The following is a 15,896-nucleotide window of genomic DNA, read 5'->3' as shown; positions in this document are numbered from 1 at the left end:
TAAACTTTCGTTATTGAGTTAATGTAACCCAAGTTCCTAACGCTCTCTCTTCTGTAGGAAATGAAGAAGTGTGTAAGTGTGCATGTTGTAACATAGGGAGCAGCCTTGCCAAAGACAGTCCAGGGGAGGGTGGAAGCCTGTGGGCGAAGTGGGGGCTGCCTCATGTTTTTGAGACTGCTGCTCCATCGTAGGTTTGTGGAAGCAGGCTGACTCCCCCACTCCCAGGGAGACCAAAAGCCGGTGGAGGTGGTGGCACTGTTCTGAGGCCACACAGGGAGGAGTTCCAGTGTGGCATTTGAATCAAGTCCATACTTTTCCTTCTATATCCTATTTAAAGCTCTAGTCCATAAGATCTTAGGAGACCAGAGGTCTCGCTCAGGACCATAAGTTGATGAGCTTACATCAAAACTGCACTCTAAGTTTCGAATGCACTTGTTTTTCTTTTTACCGATGTTTTCTCCTATGGTGGTGTTACTTGCTGAATATTTGTGTCCCTCCAAAATCCATATGTCAGAACCCTGTCCACCAATGTGATGATGATATCAGGGGCTGGGGCTTTGGGGGGGTCATTATGATTAGATGGGGTCATGAGTATGGGGCCCTCATGAGTGAGATTAGTGCCCTCAGCAAGTGTCATGAGGGAGCCTATTGCTCCTCTCTTTGCTCTCTGCCATGCAAGAACACAACGAGAAGTCAGCAGTCTGCAACCCAGAAGCTGACCACACTGGCACCCAGATGTTGTGCTTCTAGCCTCCAGAACTGTGAGAAATGAATTCCCATTGTTTAAAAGCCATCTAGTCTGTGGCATTTAACTTGAACTGACTAAAACAGGTAGGAAAAATAAAACACTCTTCCCCCAAGATATCCACGTCCTAATTCCAGGAAACTGAATATGTTACTTTACATGGCAAAAGGGAATTTGCAGATGTGATTAAGGACTTTGAGAGTTCAGGATGATCCAAGTGGGTCCAATATAATCACATGAGTTCTTAAAAGTGGAGAACCTTTTCTGGCTGTGGTCAGAGGGAGGTGTGGCTGTGGAAGAACGGTCAGAGGGATGCAATAGTCCTGTCTTTGAAGACACAGGAAGGGAGCTATGAGCCAATGGAAAAGTCAAGGAAACAGATTCTCTTTTACAGCCTCCAGAAGGAGCAACACCTTGCATTTAGCTCAGATAGACCTGTGTCGAGCTTCTAGTCTACGAAACTGTAAGATAAAAAAATTTGTGTCGTTTTAAGTCACCATGTTTGTGATAATACATTTTATAGGAAGAAAGCTGCATTTGGAGTCGTGTGGTGGGCTTAGGAGGAATCATCTGACTCAGGGTAACCCCGGAGTTTGGACTGAAATTTAGGTGGCTTTGCCCCAGCCCTGCCACACTGCAGCAGCCAGTTACCCTCACACAAGTCGGAGTTCATCCCTTGGAGCTATTGTACAAATGGCATTTGGTTTCACCTGAATGATGCCACATCTGGAGCATAAACACTCAAAACACATACCATTAACAAAACAGAGTGACCTGTCAATGAGCAAGGTTAAAAAGACTGCACTGAGATCAACAAGTGAATAAAAATGGTTATGGCTAAGGAGTAGTGGCAAAGTTAAATAGATTGATGTTAGATAGATAGATAGATAAATAGATAAATAGGGAGAAAGAAAGAGAGAGAGAGAGAAAAGAAAGAAAAGAAAAGAAAAGAAAAGAAAAGAAAAGAAAAGAAAAGAAAAGAAAAGAAAAGAAGGATGGATTATTTACAGTTCTCCAGAGAAGCCTGGAGGGGTTGTGTGTGTGAATGTGTGTGTGTGTGTGTGTGTGTGAGAGAGAGAGAGAGAGAGAGAGAGATAAGGAATTAGCTCACATGGTATGGTAACTGCACTGTCCCAAGATTTGCAATCCGCAAACTGGAGACCAGTCTGAGTCTGAAGGTCTGAGATCTAGGGCAACTGATGATGTAAATTACAGTCTAAGGGTGGGAGAAGACTGATGTCCCAACTTGAAGACAGGCAGAGAGAGGGAATTCTCTCTTACTCAGCTCTTTCAGCCTATTTAGTCTTTCAAGGATTGGTGAGACCCATCCATATTAGGGAGAGCGGTCTGCTTTATTCAGTCTACTTATTCAGATGTTAATCTCATCTGGCAACACCCTCACACACATACCCAGAATAATGTTTAACCATGTATCTGGGCAGATCTTGGACCAAGTCAAGTTGACACACAAAACTATCACAAGGAGGCAAATAAACCAATAGATATATTGACAGATAGATAGATAGATTGACAGACAGAAAGATAAAGAGAGAGGCATCCTTACAACTGAGGTCAATTACTGAGACACAGCTAAGGGCAAGATTCCCAGAGAAAGAAAGTAGCAATCAACAGTAGCTGCTTTTGCTAGCTTCATCCATTCCTGGAAAAAAAAAATATTAATCACCAGTAGCCAATCATGAAATGACTTAGTGTTTAGAAGACAGGTACAAATAGCTCTTTGCTCTTATATGCATGCGTTCTATTGATGGCATTTGCTCGCTTCGTTTTTCGGGGAAGGTGGACTTTCTGGGGGCACACTCCCTCCTCCTCTTTCACCCCCTCTGTTTCCTTCCTGAATTTCCTCAACCCCAACCCCATTAGTGTCCTCCCATGATCAGTGCTGGAGAAATTGAACTCCAGGGCAGTGCAGTGTCCTCCTGGATCCCACAGGGAATCAGTGACTCACTACATGTATTTCCCTACAGTTCTCTGTGGTGTAGGCTTCTGACTTTAGGGTTTTTTAAAGAGTGGAATAATTAATTGAAAAAAGCTTTCTCTTGCTTACAGTGATCATTTTTATAGAAATGTATATATCAGGCTGTTTAAAGACGCCCCTCTTCACCAGGAGTGAGGCTAGGTGTAAAAGTCAGTAAAGAAAAAGAGAAACAAATAGTGGAACACATGTAAAGATTTCATATAGGTAAATAAGGAAAGAAAAACTAAAGCAAAGACCCCAATAGACAAGGGCATGAACAAAGCAATTCATTAAAAAAAGAAGTTAGAAATGACTAATAGGCCCATTTGGGTTGGGAGGTGGGTTTCAACCTCTAATAAAAATTGAAACGGAGGCAAAAATGAGAGGAAATTTTTCACCCATCTAATTAACACACATTAAAAATTTAAAAGACAGGAGAGAAGAGAAAATGATGCTTAAAAGAGTTTGGCTTAACTTACTTTTCTGCATTTCTCTAGAGAGTGTTAATTAGCACCACCCTTTTAGAAGTATTTTAGCAATATGTATCATGGGCCTTTAAAACATCCCTACCTTTTGACCCATTAATTCTGCTTTCAGGATACAAATGAAAATGAAATAATCCTGAATAACACAAGAAGTTCATGCACACAGTATTGACATTATTCTTACAATAGTGATATGCTAAAAAGTGTATATGTCCAAAGAATTAAAGTTGTATCTGTGAAAAACATTTGGAAAACAAATTTGTGCTATTGTTAAATTCAAAATAAAAAGGTTTATCATCAAAACTTTGTAGAAATGCGTGTATAAAGAAAGCACCAAAATTATAGAACTACTTTATAAAACTTGAATGGTGTCATGAATAATTATACTTCTTTTTTCTTTCCCAGATTTTATGTAGGCAGTCTATATGACTGTAATAATTAGAAGGAAACCTTATATAAAACAAAAATGGGGAGTTGATCGTGAAGTCATTATATGGTGACTCACTGATGAGGCCCCAAATAGTCTTCCGTGTAGCTTCAGCAGCATGGGGTAAAAGTGAAAGGCATTTTATGATGCCACCTCGATCATACCCATAGAGATGACCCTAGACTTAGTAATCATTTGTAATATAACAGCACCAAGGAGGTCTCTGGAATCTTTCCTGTACCAGCAGGAGACAAGCAAAGTCATTTTGGAGGAAACTAAATTTATATTGGATGAGAGCAAGTCACAATCACTGCCAAAGCCAATTGTGTTAGAACTATAGCTGATGGAAGCCCTGTATGCCCAAAACCAGATTTTGAATGATTGGAGAGAGAAGGAATTCTCTGCAATTAGCCTGTCAATTCTCCTCTCAAGTGATGATAACTCCGTTGGAGCATGAACCTTTGCTGTCGGGTCCAGCTCTGTTATATCCAATGCCCAGCATATGCTAAGTGCTCAAGGGGTACGTGTTGAATGAACAGGTTGACTCAATTGCTCAGACCAGAAATCTAGGAACCTTCTTGAGTTTTCTCTCACCTTAGTCTCATATCCAATCCATTCCTTTGGTTCTTTCTTAAAATATGTCTCCAGTCATCACCTTCCTGCCTTCCCACTGCACATCACTCCAGGCCGCCACCTCTCTTGTCTGGCGAACTTAAGCAGCCTCCTGTGAGCTCTCCCCTCTCTCACCCCCTTCCGAAGCATTCTCCACCTGTCAGCAAGACTGATGTTCTTAAAGCCCAAGCACGTCAGGTTCTCCAGCTACTCCACCTCCTCCCGTGTTCCTCAGTCACCTGTGTTGCCTGCCATCTCCCAAGCCCTCCTGATTCTCTGCCCATGCCGCCGTCCCCCTTATCCATCATGCCACAATCCTTCTTCTCCCAGGTCTCCTAAGTTTCTTACATCCAGCCTCCTTCCATGCACAGTCTGTTTAAATGTTCTCTCTGTCCAGCGTGTACTTTCTCCCTCTTGGGTTTCAACTCAAATCACCTGTCTTCAAAGACACTGTCTTGTCCACCTAATTAAAGAAGGTTCCCTTCTTTTCCTTATAGCTCTCACTTTTTCTTGCCGTGTATAGCGCTTATGATGATTTGTAATTATGTATAGTCATCCTTTCAGCCTGCTTCTCCCACTAGGATGGCACCCTACAAGAACAGGGATCACTATCAGCCTTGTTTATCATTTTATCCCAATGTCTAAGTGCACAACTGTGCAGAAAGTTGCTTCAGGACTATTTGCTAATGAATGAATGAGTTTCTAAAGAAAGGAGTGATTAAAAATAGATTTCTTGAATGAGTGAGGGATGGTGGACCAATATAGTTAGGAATCAGTTGAGAGAAAAATGCCAATAATAAAAGCAGCACAGAAATGTAATAGCCCATCCCGTGTTGCTCCACCAATGCTCCTGGAGGAAGTGAGTGGCGGGACATCACCAAGGGGACTGCAGATACTAAGGGAAGATGTTGTATTCCTCACTACCTTTTCATAAACTTAATGTGATTCATTCTTATGAATTCTTTTTTCACTCTCTTTTTAAACTATATATAAAGAGCTTATACTTTTTATTTTCAGTAATTCTCAGCAGTTTTTGCTTGTTTGTTGGCACAGTATCCTGAGTTTTAAGAAAGCTATTGGACAAACAGGAATCAGAGGGTGAAACCCAGGTACCCAGAGTGAACAGAGAAGCCCAGACCACACCTTTACAGATTGAATCTGAACAGAGCCTATTTACATGTTGGGGCCAGGACCATCTCTTAAAACAACACAGATGGCAGAGGACACACTTTGAGACTATGCACTAACCATGTTGGGAAAGCAATTATAAAAGGATTTAAGGAGATGGCAGAAATGGAGAGGTCAAGTCTCAATCCCTTCTGTGGTGTATTAAATGGTAAAATGGAAAAGCTTTGGAACATCAAACTAAACTCATCTGGAAAATTGATTTTGGAAAGAGATGGGCCTGTGCATTTGGACTCCTGTCAGCTGTGTAAACACCCCATTATCTAGTTGGTTATCTCTGCAGCTCTGTAAGCCCCACGCAGGCTCAGTGTACCTGCCCACAGGTGCAGCACACCCTGGGAGAACTGCCTGTTAGAGATGACCTACTGGGTGGCCTCAGTGGTTGCTGTCTCCATGCTGGAGAACTTGGAAGCTGTTCATTTTGGGGTCACAATGACCATTTTGGTAGGAATCCAACCCTGAGAAGCATAGTTTTCCAAAAGAATAAGGGGTTGGTTGACATCCCTGACTGAAAGGCAGGATGCAAAAAAGATGGTCTGCTGTCTGAATAATCATTTTGTTTTCTTTTTAGGTCCCCTGATTATGTTAATTTGGAAACTGTATCTATTAATTGCCCAATTAGACATCTGGTAATCACTCTCTACAGAAATATCCCCAATCATAGTGGCAAGGGCTGGGTGCACTATTTTATTGTATTGTGAATAAAAATCTAATTTAGATTTAATAAAAACTAATTCCAGCTAATTTAATATCAATTGATCATTAACAGGGTGCATTTTGTGGTTTATCAAGAATATAAGAAGGGTATATAATTAACTGGAAATGGCGTCCACAAGGTTATAATTAAATTCTTGGTTACTTTTAACTTTCAGCAAATGTTTTACTACTTAATTAACATTTCAGAAGATGATTTATAATGTGACTTATTAAACACCAATTGCATGGAGTGCTGGACCGACTAATCAGTGTAGTGATGGAGCCTCCTAGTTACAAAGTGTCTCTCCTCTCATACCATGTAAGTACCTTGTTGCAGTGTAAATAAGATATCCACATATCGTTTTAGTAAAAAACAATAATCAATTTTAGGCTGAAACGATTGGATTTTTTAAACACTGTGGTCATAGCAGTTTATTCATACTTTTTTCATTTTTGTTCAGTAGAGACTCAGAGAGCCAGACAGAATAACAAAGAGTAATAGTTTCTTTGCTTGAGTTTTGTCTGGACTCTAAGCACCACCTCTACTAAGACTTAGCAGGCAACAGGGCTGGACCAGTGAAGAAGATGGGGCTTTGCATCCCTAGCTCTTTGCACGTAATCAGCAACTAGTGAATCATTACTTGGGACAAAGATAGAGATAGAGCTTCCAGGAGGAGCACGGGGATGAGAAGGCAACAGGGTCCGTGATGTCTGTCATATCTAAGTCATCTCAGTTCTTGTTCACCTGTACATCCCCTTTCTTCTAACGTTGACTGCAATGAACTCTATATGTTATTGATTGACAGTTTGCATGAACACATCAAATGGAAGTGCTATTGTTAAGACTTAAATATGATCTTGTGTATGAAGGGCCTGACAGAATAAACACTCAACAATTGTTGGCCATAATCTTTCTCCTTTGTGGCATTTGTCACAATTGTAATTTCACATTGATTCGGGTGATTCTCTAATGGTTTTCTTTCTTCCCCACTGACTGGAAGCCTGACAAAGGCAGGACCAGAAGCTGGTCTTGCTCACCACTGTACTGCCAGCACCTAGTAGGAAAAACAATCACAGTGCTGTCCTTCAGTGAATATTTATTTAACCTGCGAACGGATGAATGGAGTCATCATTGTTGTTATATGTTACTCAAAATGCCCAACATATTCGGCCCTCCTAATCTGTGTTCTTCCAAAGAAGAAAACCCAAACTCAGATTATGGTCTGTTGCTCACGAAGTGAACTGTTGGGTAGTAAGAACTGTAGCAGTTTGTTTTCTGTGACAAGACAGGTCTCCACAGGACTCAAGCCACGACTTCAGCCTTTAACCTTCCAACAGACTGCCAGCGATGGCGAGGTTGTGATCTTGCGTTCTGTGTCACCTCTGTGCTCCCAGAATGGCCATCAGAGCTTATTGGAGTAGCATCTCCCACAAATATCTCAATATGCTCTCGCGCTAAGCCTGGTCCTGCAGGGGTTGTCTCATTTGCATCTGAAGGTATCCGAATCTTGCTGAGCAAGTCCCTTCCATCCCAAACATCTTTCGAGATCTGAGCTCAGCACCATTTGAACAAGATGCTTCTCGCTTTCCCCAAGGCCTGTTCCAGGAAGGTGAGCTATATTAAACTTGCTGCTGTAATGTTTGGGCTTATTGATTTTTTTTAAAACTTGGCACCAAACATCCAAAAGGCAGTTTAAAAAAAAATCAAAGGGGGAAAGAAACAAGAAGGGGAAAACCTGCACCCAGCAGCGGCATTTAGCACTGTTCACTGTGGTCAGCGTTCCCAAGTGCTTGCGCTCCAACATGTATCAAAACGAGAACTCTCCTTGATGGCCTTTGAAAATGGAGGTGGCACTTTGAGGCTAGAAGCTGCATCAGGACAGGGATGTGAGTCCATTGTTTTATATGGTCAATGCTTGGCTGACTCCTAGAAGGTAGAAAACATATTTAGGGGAGACTCTTTTGCAAGTAAGGATTCTCTTCTGCCATTAGTTCTGGCAACCTCTAAAATCTGACAGCCAGATTCATTATGGGAATCTTGAGGTCTGCAGTATTACCACAAATTCAGAGACAGTCTTCGCACAGCTGCCTTTTGAGGGTTGTAGGATCAAGTTTGCTCATCGATTACAATTGGCCTTTTTGAGTAGAGTGCAAGAAGCCTTGGGAGCGGATGTTTAAACCAGACTAAGATACAAAATAGTCATCCCAAACTTTCCCCTAATAACCATCACTGGAAAGGAGGCTGGAGCCACAGTAAAATCCATCCATCCATCCATCTATCCATCTGTCCACCCATCCAGCTCACCCTCCCTCCATCCTGTCCTTTTTACACTCTTCCATCTAGCCTTCCTTCCCTCCATCTGTTCCTCCTTCCTTCCTTCTATATGTCTAGCCATCCATCCATCCAACAGTTATATGTCAGACACTATGCTAAGCACCATGAATTCACAAGATGAAAAAATTATTTCGTATTGTAACTGGGTGAGATCAGTACCAAACTCTAGTTCAGTTGCTCACCACTCAAAAGGACAATAATCAAGAAACAAGTGTTGGTAGAAAAGGAAAAGTTGCTTTATTCAGGAGGCCAGCAACCTGGGAAGATGCTGGACTAATGTCCTGAGACCATCTCCAAGTTGCCAGGTCAGAGACAAAGATTTTAAAGGCTGTGTTAGGGAGGGGGATGCAGGGCGTGTGAGCAGCTCATGCAGAGTTCTCAGATCGGTTGGCATCAAGGTGAAGTTATGAGCATCACCTATCTTCTGATTTCAGCCAATCTGGGGTCTATGTGCTTGTGGTCAGCAGCTTTCATCTGGTGGGGGATCTGCTTCCCTTAAAAACAACTTAGGAATGTGTGTCTGACCTTTATCTCTATCTTTCAGGGAACTGGGAGTTTGATGATTCTGCTGTGTCGTTGGTTCATAGTCTAAATACCAGCTCCATGGCCCAATAGCTATTCTTTGTTTCTGCCTCTTCAGATTTCTTATTAACTGTTGAGCCAGCATTTTGAGACTAAAGGGAGGCCCAGGAGACTAAAGAAAAAGCCTTTTACTTTAAAGGACAGGAATGTAGGGGCTGGTGTGCAATTTCAGTCCCCTCTCTTCTTTGATACCCCTCAGTCTTGAGGGGAACAGGTGTTAACCTCTTGGATGGAGAGGTTAATTGTAAACTTGACAGAGGAACTCAGTTTAAGGGACTCGGTTTTAGTATCATCAATTGTCCCTCTGTCTTCCAAATCCATCCTGTCCTTCTGGCCTTCAGACTTTTGCTCTTGCCATTACTAACCCTGGAATGTCATTTTCTACCAGGAAAATTTCTTTCATTGTTAAAATCTCAGTCCAAAGGCACTGTCACCTGAGAAATGTTCCCAATGTCTGATCCTGAATTAAGTATTTCTGCCTATTTATTCACTTGACACTTTATATATATATATATATATACACACACATATATATTCACTAGCTTGTGTCACATTTTATTTTAGTCTTTAAAAATAACAATAGCAAGAATAACAACAATAATAAATAGATTGTATTTGACAAGTACTCACTATGACTAGGCACTTTGCCAAGCACTTCACGTGTATTAAACACTGAGTCCTGGCAGTAATCCTAGGAAGAGGCTACTGCTATTACCTCTATTTTACAGAAGAAACTGAGGCACAGAGAGGTCGTTTACGGGTCGTTATAATTGCCAGTGAGCTCTCCTTGGGAGGTTTGGAAGGACACTGTGTACCACAAAGTTTAGTCAATGCCTATCATAGAGGCACAGAGTAGATACTAAAAAAAATGATGAGATGAATCAGGGAATAAAAGAAGACATGTAACTCGAAAACTCTGGATCTCATCAAACTGCCACAAACTAGCATGGTGTTACCATGGTTCCTGTCTGACCACCTGCATTTGTCATTCAGGTGTGGATTCACTGTGGATTTTGATGCCATTCAAGGGACTGTCACTGGATGCTGATTATATATCAGGCACCCCAATATACATTTGACATAGCTTATCTTATTTGAGAACTCACAACACCCTAAGAGGTAAGGACACTCGTTACTCCATTTCAAAAGTGCAGGAAAAACTGAGGCATAGAGACGTTAGGAAGTTTGCCCAAGGCCACCTAGCTAGGAAGTAGTGAACCTGGTGTTCAGGGCCATGCACGCTTTCCCCAGAACGTGAACTGGCATTGTATGTCTCTGCTAACAGGCACACACAGAGAAAGAACACAGCAAACGGGGAGAGAAAGGCGCCAGGAGAGAGAAAGCAGGAAGGCGCGTCGTTCCCTGAATAGTACGCAGGCTTAGACTGCTCTTTCCCTGCTTGTCGTTGAGGCTCATTGTTTTCAACACTGTCTAGTCAAAGTGCCTTGAGATGTTAAGCACTTGAAAAAGATACCCCTGAGAAAAGGCTGAACTCCTGCTCAGTGACAAACTGTGTGTAATTTATAATATTCTATATTAACGTTTGTTGGAGCTTTTGGGTTCAAAACAGGATTCTTAATTGCATGGCCGTGGTGGCCTGGCAGACCATGATGCCTTTTTCATCTCCATGGGATGTTTTCTGTTTAGGTTTATGAATAGATCCAGACATACCACTGCCCTTGGCAATCAAAGTAGCCCTACTAATGCAATTATTTCTTGTCCTGGAATATCCTACCAGGACTTCTGCAAAGCTGTGAGTGCAGATGGTGTGTAATCATTCTGCAATCCCTTGCCATTGTTTATCAGTTCCTGCCACAACCTTGAAATTCGTTTCTCAAAAATCACAAATGACCCCTTGCTCACCAAAACGAATGGTCTCTTCTCAGTCATCATTTTTTTGGAACTTGCTGAACCGTGTGATATCACTCACTCATCACTCTCTTTGTGAAGCTCTTTACTACCTAAGTTTCTATGTTTTTGGATACTGGGTACCTTTTAACTTTACCATTTATTTACAATTTCACTATTTGGCTGGCAGAGGTCATCAAATTATCTAGACTTCAGGGTCAGTTTTTCTATTGATATAAAAAAATGGCTCAAACCCTCTTTCTATGATATAATGGGGAAAACAAGCTTTACCATTATCCTATAGATTTTGATGATACATTCAAGAACCCCTGTTGCAAGATAATCAGCTGCAGAGACAATGTCCAAAACTTGTTTTGTAATAGCTCTACAGAGGAACAGCACAAACCGAGTTTTCCAATAAGGGTGGAACAGCTTCATTTCTAATCATCAGACTCTTGTACCTATGATTTATCTGGCTTCTACCTGTTGAGTATGACAAACTACATTTCCACACACAGACTTTGGAGACTGAGAAATATGACAGTAAGTGAGAAATGGAAAGAAAATGTGAGTCCTCTTTAACTTATAAAAAGTCAGCATTCTTTTCAGAACCTGTCTGCTGAACACTAGTTAGGGAAGAACAGATGTTTATAACCACAGAAAACACCTATCACTGATATACAATTGGACAAAAGAGTAAGGAAATGAAAATTATGTTTTAGGGAGGTCCATTCACTCTTTGGGTTTTCAAGGAATAAAAATTGCCTGAGGCAGAGCACACACACACACACACACACACACACACACACACACACACACACACATTGATGTTCACGGTGCTCCAGCACAACCAAACCACCTGCTGTGAGTTTGGCTGAACTGATATGAAAACACTATTAGGAATATCTGCACTTGCCCTCCGGCTGTTCACAAACATTTCCTCAATTGAGACGACTCTCAGATTCTCCCTTAGAGGCATGGAAGGGGGCGGGCAGCGTGGTGAGTCAGCCTAAGCTGAACCTGGGCATGGACTGCAGAGCTACACGTGGTATCACAAGGTTGCCGGTGTTCAAGGGCCCAGAACTGGGTCACATTTTTTAAAACCAGGAATGGCCAGCAAGGTCTAATAATTGGTTTGTTCCCTGCAAAAAGCAACAACAGGTGTCCAACCATAACTCAGATGTAGGCTTTGGCACTGAGGAAGGCAGGTGAGTAAGGCAAAAGGGAAAGGAAGCAAGGACTCCGGGGTGACTGGGCAGTAGAACTGAGTAAAGGCAGGGAGGGAATGAAGTGCACGTGTCCTGGGTATGCACTTGGGTGTGTCCTTGAGGGTCCCAATTTCCGTCATACTGGCTGCTGAATGAGTGGGATATGGGTGTGTTGGTCTGGTCTCAAAGCACAGTGCTGTCATGGACAGGAGTCTGCCGGGAAGTGACGTATGCATATATCTCAAAAAACATGGAATCAAAGACCGAAATGCCATTGAAAATTTGTTAGGACCGTTTCTCTGCCTGTGAGAAGGATAAATGTTACACTGATGTGCTTTGTTTGCTCTGTTTATACTTTAGTAACAAGAGGCATTGTTGTCGGTCTTTTATATAATAGTTTGATGAACTAAAAACTACTTCTCCCACCCCTGCATTCTTTGTAGATTTTTTTTTTAATACTGTTTGCATTGACATGAAGCGTGGTTTTCTTGTCAATTGGGCCAGTTGGTATGGCAACATTAAATTTCTTGAAGAAATGTCTGTCAACATCATGGTGAAAAAAAAAGGAATACTGGTACTTTGTACCAGTGTGACTCATCACCCCGCCCCCCCCGACAACAACCATGACGAAACATCATCATCATGGTAATAATAGAAATAGCAACACAGCAACAGCGTCACGTACAACAGCTGAAGCAGAGAAAGTAGAGACTTAGCTGTCAGCCGTCCCAAGACTCAGATTCCTGAGGTCTCTTTCTGACTCAGTAACTTTGGGTAAGAATCCCTTTAATGGGCCATTTCTTATCTAGGAAAGGAAGCTCACTATACATAACCCATAGGATTAGATACAACTGCTAGAGATGGGGTCAGGGGTGGTGAATATGTTATAACATAACGAGAAAAATGTCTTGTGTATTTTCTAGCACAAGGTGGGCTTCTAATACATATACAGTCCTCACATCTATTTTCATGATCCCAAAACCAGTTGAGTAACTTTTGAAGAGTTTTAAGAAGAGGACGGCACTGCAAACTGATGAGCCGGGGTGGGGGGTCCCCACTCTCTTCTTCCCACACAAGACAGCATCACCCTGCAGTCGTTTGGACTCATTCCCCGTCAGCAGTAGGGATGGCCTCGTTAGCTCCACGCAGTCTCCCCTGGAGAAGGTCTCATTCCGACCCCGCACGATTCCTCCTGTAGCCATCAAGTGAGATACTTCAAGTCAAAGCTGAGAGCAAACACAGTGTTAGCCAGAAAGATAGCAGTCAAAACAACTTTCAAAATAGAGAGTGGGAGTGAGTTTATGTACAATAACATATACAAATTCAGTTCTTAAGTGAAAGGCAGTGTGCTAAGAATTTCATATGTAAAATTTTGTTCAGTGGAGGAGGGCATAGCTCAGTGGTAGAGCACGTGCTTAGCACCCACAAGATCCTGGTTTCAATCCCCAGCAACTCCTTTAAAAAAATAAATAAACAAGCAAACAAATAAATAAATCTAATTGCCTCTCTCCCTCCTCCAAATTTTTTTTTGTTTAATCCTCAAAACAAGCACTAGAGGCAAGGACCTTTTGATCTCTACCTTACAGGGGAGGAAACAGAGATCTTAGCAGCCATTAAGCCAGTCATCCAAAGTCACACAGTTACCAAGTGGCTAGCTAAAATTCAAATCCAAAATGAGATTTCTCCAGCCCACAAGCTCAATCTTAAATTTATCCTACCCAGAAGAAAGGAAAAACATACTATAAAGAGATACGGGAAAAGGCAGGAAGAAAGAGAGACAAAGACTGGAGAGAAGGAAACAAGAGAAAAAAATGTTAAAACAAACTTAACCTTTATAAAGTATACTGATTCTTTTGTGTGTGTCTGAGAGTATGCATATATACATAAATAAACGTGCATATATATTTTCATGATGTTATCTCTATATATATTTCCAGTCTTATTGAGAAATAATTGACATACATCACTGTATAACTTTAAAGTGTACAACACGATGATTTAATTCACATATGTTGTGAAATGCTTACCATGATAGGTTTAGTTAACCTCCATCATCTCATGTAGATACAATAAAAAGAAAAGGAAGAAAACATTTCTTCTTGTAATGAGAACTCTTTAGATCCACTCTCCTAACTTTCCTATATATCCTACAGCAGTGCTAACTAGATGTAGTCATCCTGTTGTACATTACAACCTTAGTACTTATTTATCTTTTAACCAAAAGTTTGTACCTTTCAACCATCCTCCTCCAACTGTCCCCACTTCTCCCCAACCGCTGCATCTGGTAATTGGAAATCTGATCTCTTTTTCTATGAGTCTGGTGTTTTATTTTGTTTTTAGATTCCACATGTAAGTGAGATCACTCAGTATTTTGTCTTTGTCTCACTTATTTCACTTAGCATAATGCCTTCAAGGTCTGTCCCTGTTTGTTGCCAATGGTAGGAGTTCATTGTTTTTTATGACTGAATAATATCCATTGTATACATACACCACATCTTCATTCATTCATTCATTCATTCATTGATGGACGCTTAGGTTGTTTCCTTGTCTTTGTTATTGTAAATAATGCTGCTGTGAACATGGGAGTGCAGATATCTTTTTGAGGTAGTGTTTTCATTTCTTTTGGATACATTCCCAGCAGTAAAATTGCTAGATTGTGTGGTAGTTCTATTTTTAATTTTTTGAGGAACCTCCATATTGTTTTCCATAGTGGCTGCACCAATTTACAATCCCACCAGCAGTGCACAGAGGTTCCCTTTTCTCCACATCCATCCCAGTGCTCATTTTCTCTTGTCTTTTGGTTGATGGCCGTTCTACTAGGCATGAGATGATATCTTATTGTGGTTCTAATTTGCGTTTCTCTGATGACTAGTGATGTTGAGCATCTTTTCAAGTACCTGTTGGCCATATGAGTATCTTCTTTGGAAGAAATGTCTATTCAAACCCATTGCCCATTTTTTAAAAATTGTATTACTTGGATTTTTGCTATTGAGTTGTATGAGTTCTTTACATATTTTGGATATTAATCCCTTATTTGATATATGGTTTGCAAGTATTTTTTCCCGGTTCATAGGTTGTCATTCTGCTTTGTTGGTGGTTTCTTTACTAGGCAGAAGCTTTTAAGTTTGATGTGGTTCCACTTGTTTATTTTTTTGTTTTGCTGCTGTGCCTTAGGTGTGACTTCCAAAAACTCATTACCAAGTCAAGGAGCTTTTTTCTTATGTCTTCTTCTAGGAGTTTCATGGTTTTAGGTACTACATTTTAGTCTTTAATCCATTTTGAGATAGTTTTTGTGAGTGATGTGAGGTATGGGTTAAGCTTCATTTTGTTTTAACAAAGAGCACAATTTGTTTCCATGTTTTCTAGAACTTTATTCTCAAAAGAATGATCCTATTTCTACAGCCTGTTAATTCATGCTGGCCTGGCTGGATGCTATTTGTCTCTTCATAATATCAGTGGTGAAATTTTGTTTTCAGTTCGCATCTATGCTGCCCTGGATGGATAAAGCCCATGCCCCTAATGGAATTCTTTTCGTACTGGAATTACCCCCAGGAATTCAACAAAATCTGGAATAGTGATAGTTTGTTATCACTCAACAACCTTTTCAATCTGTCGTGTGCTACCTCTGTAATTTTAAAATTCTTTATCTCAAGGATCACAAGTCACCCTTTCTCTTCCAAACATAATGGTTTCTTCTCAGACTTCAGTTATTTTATGGGTCTTTCTTTAACCACTTGATCCCACCCACGTCTTTGCACTTGGTCTTCTAAACTTTTATAATTTGTTGACTTTATGTCA

The sequence above is a fragment of the Camelus bactrianus genome, chromosome 9, assembly GCF_048773025.1.
Source record: "Camelus bactrianus isolate YW-2024 breed Bactrian camel chromosome 9, ASM4877302v1, whole genome shotgun sequence".
NCBI classification, from domain to species: Eukaryota; Metazoa; Chordata; class Mammalia; order Artiodactyla; family Camelidae; genus Camelus; species Camelus bactrianus.
The sequence above is the reverse complement of the archived record's forward strand: the minus strand, read 5'-3'. Positions refer to the sequence as shown.